Below are 10,766 nucleotides of genomic sequence, written 5' to 3' on the forward strand. Positions count from 1 at the left end.
CCCCTGACAGCTCTGCTGTGTGAGCAATATGGAATCGCGAAGGTCTTCCGATAATGCAGCATCATCAGAATGTGTGCATACACTCTAGGAATGATTCATTTCTACAGACCAAAAAGGTTATCATGATCTGAGGGCTGCTGGCTTGAACACAGACAGTGTTACTATAGTAAAAGACTTAGAGAAAAGAGTGTGGCCTGTGTGCTCTGCTTATTGAAGAGAAATGGGGACAAGCAGGGATAAGTACATAAATAAAGCAAAAAAGTGTTTTTCCTTCAGGGATCCCAATTGTAGTGCAACCCAGGGCTTTATTTCACCAGTTCCTGTACAGTCCCCAGGTGACCTGGAACAGTCTCACACAATACAATCAGCCCTGCTCATCACCCACATAATATTGGGTGGGAAACTAGAGGTCCAATTTCAAACCTTGGATACAAATCCTGGGCTCCTACTGACATCACAAGTGTGGTACATACATTTCTGATAGCAAAGCTTTGGTTTGCCAGGATGAATGAAAAATAAAACCAGCAGGAACAACAGGACAAATACTCGGAAAGCTTGATCGATCCATTTTGCATGCTCATAGAGAAAACTTTGAACTTGGCACAACCTAGGCTGTCATGTATAAGGTTAAGTCACTAGAGATTTTACAGGTTTTTTTAAGATCCCCACAGGAAGATCAGGCTGGATGAAGACTTAATCAAATGTATGCTTAAGAGAGGTGTGAGTTTAAGGAATACTCGGCACAAAGAAACGAACATGATTTCTTTCTGAAACTTACAAAAGCTGCGGGTAGTTTGTATCCTATTGTGTTGCAAACTGACTTGTGCAGGGCTCATCTATCTCTGCTCATTGGTATTTAATTCTCTTGCTCTTCCCTTTGGACATTATAGATCTCTGAATGTATGAAGTCTGAAAACATATACACACAAATTGCTTCTCTTTCCATTATAGCCCTTTGTGTTCTGGGGCTGATGTATGCTGCTGGGCCAAAGTGACTTTGAACCTCGAGGGAATTTTTGGTCTCAGATGTAACATTACCAGCAAAAAGCGTAGGACCTGACAGGGTATATCAACTGATTCAGCAATAGAAAAAATCATCTCCTCTTCCTTGAGGATTTATTCTTGAGGTTTTAGAATAAACGAATTGCAATAGGAAAAGCAAAGCAAAAAAAGAAAAGAGGCTTCTGACATAAATAGGAAAACGAAGATAAGTAAAACAACCCCCCCCTACCCCATAGAAAATACTCCAGCACTGTAGCAGCTACAGTCTGGTTTTCAATTCACCACATCTGCTCTGCAGACCACCTGGTTTCCACATGTGTCTCACATCCTCTCCCCCAAACAGGCAAACCTCTGGGAGCGTATGACAGCACTGGCCTGGCCAGAGTGCATGAATTTCCTTCCACAGCATGCAATCAGATCTCAGTCGGACACAGACAGGTAGAAATCCCAGGAGCCATGCTGTGGGGTAAATCAGGCACATGCCTGCCCTACAAGGTACAGAGAGCTATTGGGTCTCCCAAAGCAAGGCTGGAAAGCTGGTGAGAATAATGACTCCTCCGGGGCAAGCCAAACCACTCAAAACTGTCACTACAGAGAGGCAAATGGTCCGAGAGAAAAGCTGACCCGTGGTGGTGGCTCTCCCCACAGCAAAGGCCATCCATCATCTTTTGTCCCACCAAGCAGCTCTTGCACAGTGGTCCTTCCGAGAGAGCCCCTTGGACCTTTGGTCTTCACACCTTCTCCCCTTCTATCTCCACAAGCTCTGGCAATGAGGCAGGGCCAGGCAGCCTCTCCAAGGTCCTTTTCATCTACTCCTCCCACTGCTACAACTGTCAAGGCCAATGCTTCAGGCCTGTCTGAAAACAGGTACCCCAACCTCCTACAGAGCTTCAAGGCATCATCCACCTCCCCACTTCCCCCACAGCACTCCTGGGACCCACCACACAGGCTCCTATCCCAGCACTGCTTTGTAATGTGGAGTATGTTTCTGCATTAGCCAGTGGGTCTTAGACCCAATTTTGCTCCTGAAAGCACAAGCATCCCAGTGCCAGGAAAACACCAGCAAAACTGGTTAAGCCCAGGAAAGACAGAAGTTTGAGTACGGGTGTAATAACTGTCTTCCCAGACAAACAGCTGTGTAGGGTGTGCTCTTCTTTGTAATGAACAGCTGCAGAGACGAGACAGGTACTCAGTCCAAAACTGCAGCTCTGAAAATGATCTCCTGGAAAGGACCGTGTCTTACCACATGGTGTAAAATGGGGAGATTGGTTCAACTGGGGCCTCTAGTAAGTGCGATTTCAAAAAGAGTCTAAATAGTAGCATTTTTACTGCATATTGTGCAATCTAACCTTCCTTCACTTTCAAAGCTCACTCTTCAGCAGACAGTTCATTGCTCTGAGGTCTGCCTGGCTATAGTCGTACCACAGCAGTATATAAAGTCCCTGCCTGGCCCTTTAATTCCCACATCATGCAAGAGCTTTCAGCATCTCTAGCCCTCCAGTTGTAATGAAATGTGATTAAAGGTGGTGCCTTCCCCGGGTAAGCCTGACTGACTGCTCTGTCCTTCATCCCCTCTACATCAACAGCCGCTCTAGGAGCAGTGCGAATTACCTCTCTTTCTCTGAAAAGGGAGTTTTACAAGGAAATCCAGTGACAGAAGCTTAAACAGCAAAACTGCTGACCATGTGAGCAGGCACAGCCATGGGATGTGCATGTATCAGGTGGCAGAGAGGAGAAAACCCACCGGGCCTCTGATGAACACAGTCTGTTTCCCCCTTCTTCCCAGCTTCAACCTCTTCGTAGAGAAGGAGAGCTGAGCAGAGTAGACAGGTGAGTAGGTGGGAGCTCTGCATATGCAAGATACATTCAGTAGTGGCCTAGTTTCAGCAGTGCTTGGTAGCTGAATTGCCATCCAAGTGCTATGTCTGAAAGGCTCTGCATTCACCTCTAAAATATATGTCTGTTGAAATGACTCCCTGTCCTGGAGAACACTGGACCAGGAGCCTGCATCTGAATCCATGACCTTAGCTGGTGATATTATTTGCAAGTACATCCTCCATGCGGCAGCAGGATCTCCGCATGCTATTGCAAGTGTTGTTCACAAGCATCTTCAGAACAGTAATCTTTTTCTCTTCCTGGGAGCCCAGCCCAGGGTTATTAAAAGAAGAAGCATTAGAATTTGTCCTGTCAGAGATTCCCAGCTGCATGGAACAGGACTTCCTTCTTCAAGCCCTGGCAGAGCAGTTTCAAAGGCCAGTCATCACTGAGAAAAATGTTCAGACTGACACCAATGGGTCTGGTGCTATTTAATTTCACTGTTAATGATCCAGCTGAAAAGAAAGTATCAGACAAGACAGTCTATGTGAGCTCTGAATAGATCATACAGTGGCCAGAAGTTTATATGGGCAATGGTGTTGGTACTGGTAAAACAGCAAAAGTAAAACAAAAATAACTATAATAAAAATATCCACAGATATGCTTTTGAGAGGAGCTGAAGAAAATGAGACAAAGGTCTAACTAGAATTGCTTCCATTATAGGATAGTTCAGTTGGTACCCAAAAGGTACAGTCAGCTGCCAGAGAAGCAGAAACAGTTTTCTTTACGAATTCTCATCCCCTTGCATTACATCAGAAGGTATTTGTGCACAGAGCGCTCTGTGCACTTACACAGCTCCGCAGCAAGTCCATTAGAGGTCCATTTGAGTCTTGATTTATGCTGATACAGTACATGCATTTATCAGACTCTGAGTGTTGATTATGTACCGTTTGCACGTTTCTGGAAACTCATAGATGCTAAAGATTACAGCTTGCATGCTGGAGGAAACAGAAATGGCCTGATATGATTTCATTTAGTATTTGGCAGGGCACAGAAGGTATCAGAGAATCAGCCTATGGAGATAAGACCTGCAATCACTTCTAAAACACACAAGAGATCACACCTTTTAGTGTAATAGAGAGGAATATCCACCATCCCTAAGACCCAGAACTGCTGCAATATGCAAATATTGACAAAACTGCAGTGAAAGGGAACGCATTCTTGACAGACACAATGCTTTGTACCAAGAGATACCTTTAAGCAATTGTGACCTGGAGGTAATCAGCAATGCTTCTAATAGTTGCTATGAGGTTATCTACATGTCTGCCATTGGTTCATCTAAAGATACGGTGCTAATAGCTAACCTGAGAGATCAAGTTTAATGTAAAAATCAGACTTATCTGTCTGAGGACAGATAAGTCTGCATAGGATGAAACTGAACATTGCAATAGCTGCCTCAGTGTAACCTCGATAGCTGGGACTTATATTCCCCTAATGAGCAACATACTTGCCTTTTCTTCCATTTTTTATAGCACAGACCTATTTTTCTTGCTTTGCATACAAATGAGAACCAAGAACATCTTTACAGCAGCCACTGGGGCCAATTCATAAACCAAAATCAGGCTCAGAACTCCCCATTTCTAATTATTCATTTAAATATTTCTTATGAGAAGTTATGTGAGCAAGAGGCCATTGACTGTTTATTAGCTGGCTCATAGCTGGTCAACCATGAGCACGGCTACTCTGTCTCAAAATAGACAGCAAATAACAGATATGTCTAGTTGCTCTTTTGAGCTGGCTCTACCTGCCTAAAGGTTAGGTGTTATAATGCTGAATAGTTAGGCTATAATAATGAATTTAACCCTTTGTCAGTCAGTGCCCACACACCTCATCTATGATATGAGAACCGTAATGCTCTGCAGTGCAAAGTTAAACAGAATTCTAAGGTGTTTGGATGCTAGAGACCCACAAATGGCTGAGTCAGGCAGGGATTGCATTTTGCCAGTGTGAGGCCAAGCTAGAGTTGTTCTGAGACCTTTAATCTATTTTTTATTAAATTCATGAAGTTAAACTCCAGTTAACAGAAGTGGTCTATAACCAGGCTGTATTTTATATTTGTAATTAGTCCCATTGACTTCAAAGAAGCTGTTTTTGTATAATATTTGCAGGGTTGGAATTTGTTTTTGCATGTAATTGATATATCATTTAGCACTTGATATCAGCACTTCAAAGGGAACATTATTGCTTTACGTTTCAAAATCACTTTGTAGTGCATTCTGTATATCACATTATTCAAATGGGAGAGAACGACCTGCACATTCTTACCAGCGCTACTCATCTGTGGCTTTATTTTGCGAATTAAATGTTTGCAATGAACACAAGCCTACATTCCCCAAACTCTAGCTGATGTCAGTGCTGAAAAAGCAAAGCCAAGCAGGATTAAACCCTGATATAAATAACCCCGAAAATCATCATTTTTATTTTCTGCATTTTGCAGTGGAGTGGGTGGATAAGTAAATAACTCTGATTACTTGTTTTTTATAACTTGTGGAGTCTTCTTTTCTTAATGTAACTTAACTTTTGCAAAAATCAAAACCTGAACTGAAAACAGGGCTCTGCTGGTTTCCCCATGCACAGCCCCATTGTATAATTAAAGTCACCTTCTGCCAAAAAAAGTGAAATCAGATCCAGGGCCCTCTGCTGGACTGTGAAGAAAATGTTCCCTTCCTCAAAACGCTGAGAAGTTCATAGCATGCATCAACATACAACTTTTGGCCATCAACACTGTTTATGAAAATAGAACTACAGGTTACAACTCATAGCTGTGACAACAAAGTGGATTTTGCATCTCACAAGCAACGGTACAGGGAAGGTTTCCCAGAGTAAGGCATAAAGAATCTGTCCTTATTGTGCCCAAGAAGAAAAAAAAACAATGTCCCATTCATTGTAATTTCCTTATCTGAATTCTTATCAACTCATTACAGCTGAACATAGTAGAGAAATAGATAAGAAAACAGAAATAGATAAGAGCCAGTGAAAGCTGCTGTAAGAGGAAATAAGCTTTTGCCCTTCACATAGCTTGGGGAGTTGGGATGAAAAATTCAAGCAAGTGAAACAAGTTGAATATTTTCTGTGCTTTACACTTGGAAGTCTTATCAACCCTTCCTAAGGATCACCCTGCCTTCAAGTGGTGGAAAGACCGCATGTTCGCATAATCCTGTCATCTACCCTGGGCAGCAGGAGCTTTGTGAGCTCTAGGACCTCAATCAACAAAACAAACTGGAAATAGGCACTAGGAAAAAAAAAAGAGTGAGATAACTGGGCTCCCAGAATACCATGAGAAAGGCTAACTCCAAATGGAAGGAGGATTGTGATGCTAATAGAAAGCATTTCAGATCAGCAGTGTCTCTGTTCAGTTGTTAGTAGAACAGGTTTCACAAGACCACTCTGGACAAAATTAATCTGGAAGACACGATTGATTCTTTCCTCTGTGTCATGGACACAATTCTTGTGACATTCCTAAAGAGGCTTCTGAAAAAGTGGGGAATCTTGGCAACTCTGACTCTCCAGCCAGGGGTGAGAAATCAAAATGAGATGAACACATAATAAGCAACCAATTCAATATAGAGTTGGAAACTTAAAAGCTGTAAAGAGGCTGCTTGAGGTTTGCCTTGTGGAAACAGGGAGGAATCATTTGTGATTCTGTTTCTTTCTGACTTCTCAGAACTTTCTTAGCATCTCCTACTTGCAGCTTTATTAAGCTACTAGCTTAATTGCCTTTGTGTTCATTAATGGTGGATACATGGTTTTTTCCCTGCATCTTTAAATGTTCACTATTTTATATAAAATACGTTTTGAAATAGTTTTGGTTAATGCGATAACTTATCTGAATGTTAAATGTTTTAAATTACACTATCTCAAAATAGTGGTTTGGATTCTGGATTTGCACTTCCATCTCCCAGCTGAAGCAGTTCAGCAGAATCAGTAGGAGATAATTCATGATTCTGAACCTGTATTTTTAGTGGTGAAAGCATTGCCAACAGGGTTTTGTCCAGCTCTGGTATTCTTAGTATTGAAAGTTACATCAAGTGAGTTCATGAAAAAGAAATGTGAGAACTTGAAGTCTTTTTTACTTTAATTATTCATCCCTCGGTCTTGGACAGAGCCCAAAATTTCAATGCTTTTAGCAATTTGATTGTATATTAAGAATAAAGGGTAAGTGCTTGATGTCTGTTGTGTAAGTGCATGGTTAGATACTAAATGGTCCCAGTGCATATTTATTTAATCAAGGAATGCAAATGTCCAGGGGGTAAATTAAAAGATCTCTCTGAGGACAATGAAATGACCTTCTACTGATATGCATGGGAACAAGTCTTAAAATGTAAAGAATCAAAACTTTAGTTTGAATTAAAATCAGAAAACTCATTCAGAGTACTTAACTTCCCAAATATGTCTGCTTTTCATTTATTTTCCATTAAACAGACAATCAATGAAGTTAGAATTTGTATCTTCATCCTCTGTTAAAGATCTATTCTAGTTCACTAAAAACACCACTGTGAAGCCATTACCTGTTGGAGCAATAATGACACTCTCTAAAACATGCATTGTGCCTACTGCCACAGGGATACACTACAAAGGATCCAGTCTATTATTTCAAAGATGCATTAAAGCTAAGCACCTGTGATTGTTCTTGTAAGAGAAAAATGTTTTGTCCTGTTTTTCCATCCTACTCTATCTTCCACATGTTTCAGTCTCCATCACTTTCACCACTGATCTGGAAAACAATGTTCCAGTAGCTCTAAACAGAAAACCCACTGCTATGTTTGTCATTCAGATGACAGAAGACCCTCCTGTGTGCCTGAGAAAAAGGAGAGGGGATCGCTGAACATTTCCAACATCGTATTTTCCCAAAGTGAAACACAAGATTAGATGGCAGCTTAATATTCAAAAAAAATAATCTTCAGAGAGAAGTAGTAAGCTGTTTAAAGATAAAACTAAAATTAGATGCTAATTTTGTAGTCTGCGCTGGCCAATCCTTATACCTGAGGTATGATCTTTTAGGTACTGACTTCCATGGTTAGTGCCTTAGTTATATGAACTTTCCTGAAACAACCTGGTCTCAGAATCTGAGGATCTTTCATCACATTTTGACCCACATAGCTGGAAATGTCGGTCCTGAAGCTCTTCTTTAAATGTATACCTCCCTACAGGCTTCTCCCTAGGATGCAGACCCTGCTCATACCACCAATGTGGAAACCTGACACCACTTGCCTGCAAGCGGAGGTGAGCAGGTAGGAGTCACCAGCCCGACAGCCATGACTTTTGGTCACTATTTCCTCCTTTTCAGAGGGGAATCCATCTCCTTTCAGAGAATCCATCTCCCTGTGTATCACATCTTTGTCAGTGGGCTCCAGGGTTTGAACCTTCAAGGCCCTGTAACATGACTCATGATGAAGACAGACCAATTAAGGTTGCCTTGTTTATTACACTGGCCACTGCAGGGCACATCTTGGAAGTACCTGGATTACTGATTTGTTCAGTCTTATTTTAGACAACCCAAATGATGAGTCATCCCTGAGTTCCTTTGAGTAAATATTGCATAACCACTTCACTCTCAGGAAGTTTCTCAAGAAAGTTCTTCTCCCTCTGCCCTTCAAATGTTTGTGTTCTCAAATCTACCTTCATCTTATAATACGGAATGGCTTAAAATACAAAAGTATAAGGGACTTTCTAGCTTGCCAGGCACAGTCCTTTTCTATTTCAGGCAACAATATCATATAAACTGTTCACTGTAATTTTAAAATAAGGTAGAGTGTTCTGTCCCTCTTATTTCTACTGGAAAGCTGTTCCAAAAATTCACTCCTCTTAGGGCTAGACAAATTCTTCTAATTTTCAGCCTAAATTTATTCATGGCCAGTTTACAGCCATTTGTTCTTGTGCCAACATTGTACTTCAGCTTAAACAATGTTTCCCCCTCCCTGGTGTTTTCTTCGCTGATGTATTCATAGCTTCCCAAAAGTCACTCCTCATTTTCATTTTGCTGCAGGTTTTAAACTTTGTGTAATTTGTTCTGGTTTTATTATTAACAGTATTCTGAAACTATCTGCAGTGTCATAGACATGCTTTTACTATGGTTATAACAAAAGAGACTTCATGACATAATGCCTCTCTATATGCAGATCAAATTGACCATACCCATTTCCATTTCAATATACCACTGTCATTTCATTTCACTGTTGCTGTTCACATGTACCCACTTTTCTATGTACCCACTAACATTCCTAGCTCCCATTGAGAATAGGAATATGGGGAGGAGGAAGGGCAGAGCGATTCCCAGGTGTATCAGTTTACAAGAGAGGGGTCATTTTTTAAAACTAAATTCCAGATGCCATTTCCTAGTTGCCCTTTTTTTCCCACAGTTGGTGTTTGCATCCTGTTCCAGAGCTGGATCATTTACACATTTTTTTAATTGTGCCTGTAAATGCCTTTTTAGATAACGGAAAATCATTCATGCTCTCATACAGATTTTTTCAACCTAGGTCAACTCACTATTGTCACTGTGCACTATCACAGTCATTCCAGGAGCACATCACAATAATTAGAACTGTAACTCCAGTCTATTGTGTGCCTCAGACAACTGCCCACAGTTGCCTAGCAGTGCCTTCAAAAACTTTTCTGGGATGCATCAAGGAAAACAAACTCTATGGCTCATGTACCCAGGAGCTAATTAAAAAACCTCCCCATTTTGCCAGGTGCTGAGCATTAAGACAAGACACGGGTAAACTCTCCAACACTCCCAGAAGTCAAAAAGGGTTGTAAAGTTTGGTCAGCCAGGAGTTATGCTACTGAGAGTCTTAGCTAATCCAATGGTTCAGTTATAAAAACTGAAGACAGATAAAGGGAAAGGAGAAAGGAAATAGAGCAAGAATTATAATGAGCCATAATGAGTGAAGCCGAAGGATTGCTCAGGATCCTGTCCCTGAGAGGGTCCAGTTGCAGCTGATTAGAGAAAGTGCCCACAGAGAGGGAAACCAGGAGCAAAAATCACTCCCTTTCACAGGGAGTGAAAATCCTCTGCCCTCCTTCCTCAATATACCCTTGCAGATTTCCTGCAATCTTTGCTGAAATATTTCCTGAGTCATATATTGAAACTGCATCCTTCTGTTTAACAACCTTTGATGGAGATATATCCATAAATTTGTCTAATCACATTTTTAATTCATTTATGCTTTCAGCTTCCATGATATCCTGTAGCAACAAGTTCCACAATTTAATTATAGACTGCTTGAAGAAATACTTCCTTTTGTTTGTTCTGAACCAGCCTGACAATTTCATTATGTGCTTGTATAGTAAGAAATAATGGCTATTGTTCCCTATTTACATCTTCATGCCACTTGTGTGGCATATTTTATATATTTTTATATATAAATATATATCTTATCTATATTTTTATATATAAAATATATATCAAATATTTCTCTGTGATTTAGTGATCTGCTTTCCAAGGGGAGGACTTCTATTTAGGCTCTCCTCATACTGCGAGTCATGTTAAGTACTCCTCCCTGAGCATTTTCTAGCTATATTTTTAAAAAATTTTGTGAAGGAGGAACTGGGAGGAGTTCTTGTATGGGAAGACTGGGAAGACTGTTTGTATGATGTAAGATGTGGGTACACTGGGGATTTGCTGCTGCAGTCTGATGTTTTGCTGCCTCCCCCTTCAGTGGTTTCTAACTTTTTGTCTGCTTTTTTCATTGCTCCCAAACATGGAACTGATATTTTCATTGAATTATCCACAATGACTCTGAGATCTTTTTTCCTGACATGTGATAGCTAATTTAGAGCTCATCAGTGCATATGTGTAGTCATGGCTGTTTCTCCTCGTGTGCAGCAGTTTGCAGTTATCACCATAGTTTCATCTACTGTTTCACCATCCAGTTGCTCAAATTTTA

This window comes from Gavia stellata, chromosome 7, assembly GCF_030936135.1.
Source record: "Gavia stellata isolate bGavSte3 chromosome 7, bGavSte3.hap2, whole genome shotgun sequence".
In the NCBI taxonomy this organism is placed as follows: domain Eukaryota; kingdom Metazoa; phylum Chordata; class Aves; order Gaviiformes; family Gaviidae; genus Gavia; species Gavia stellata.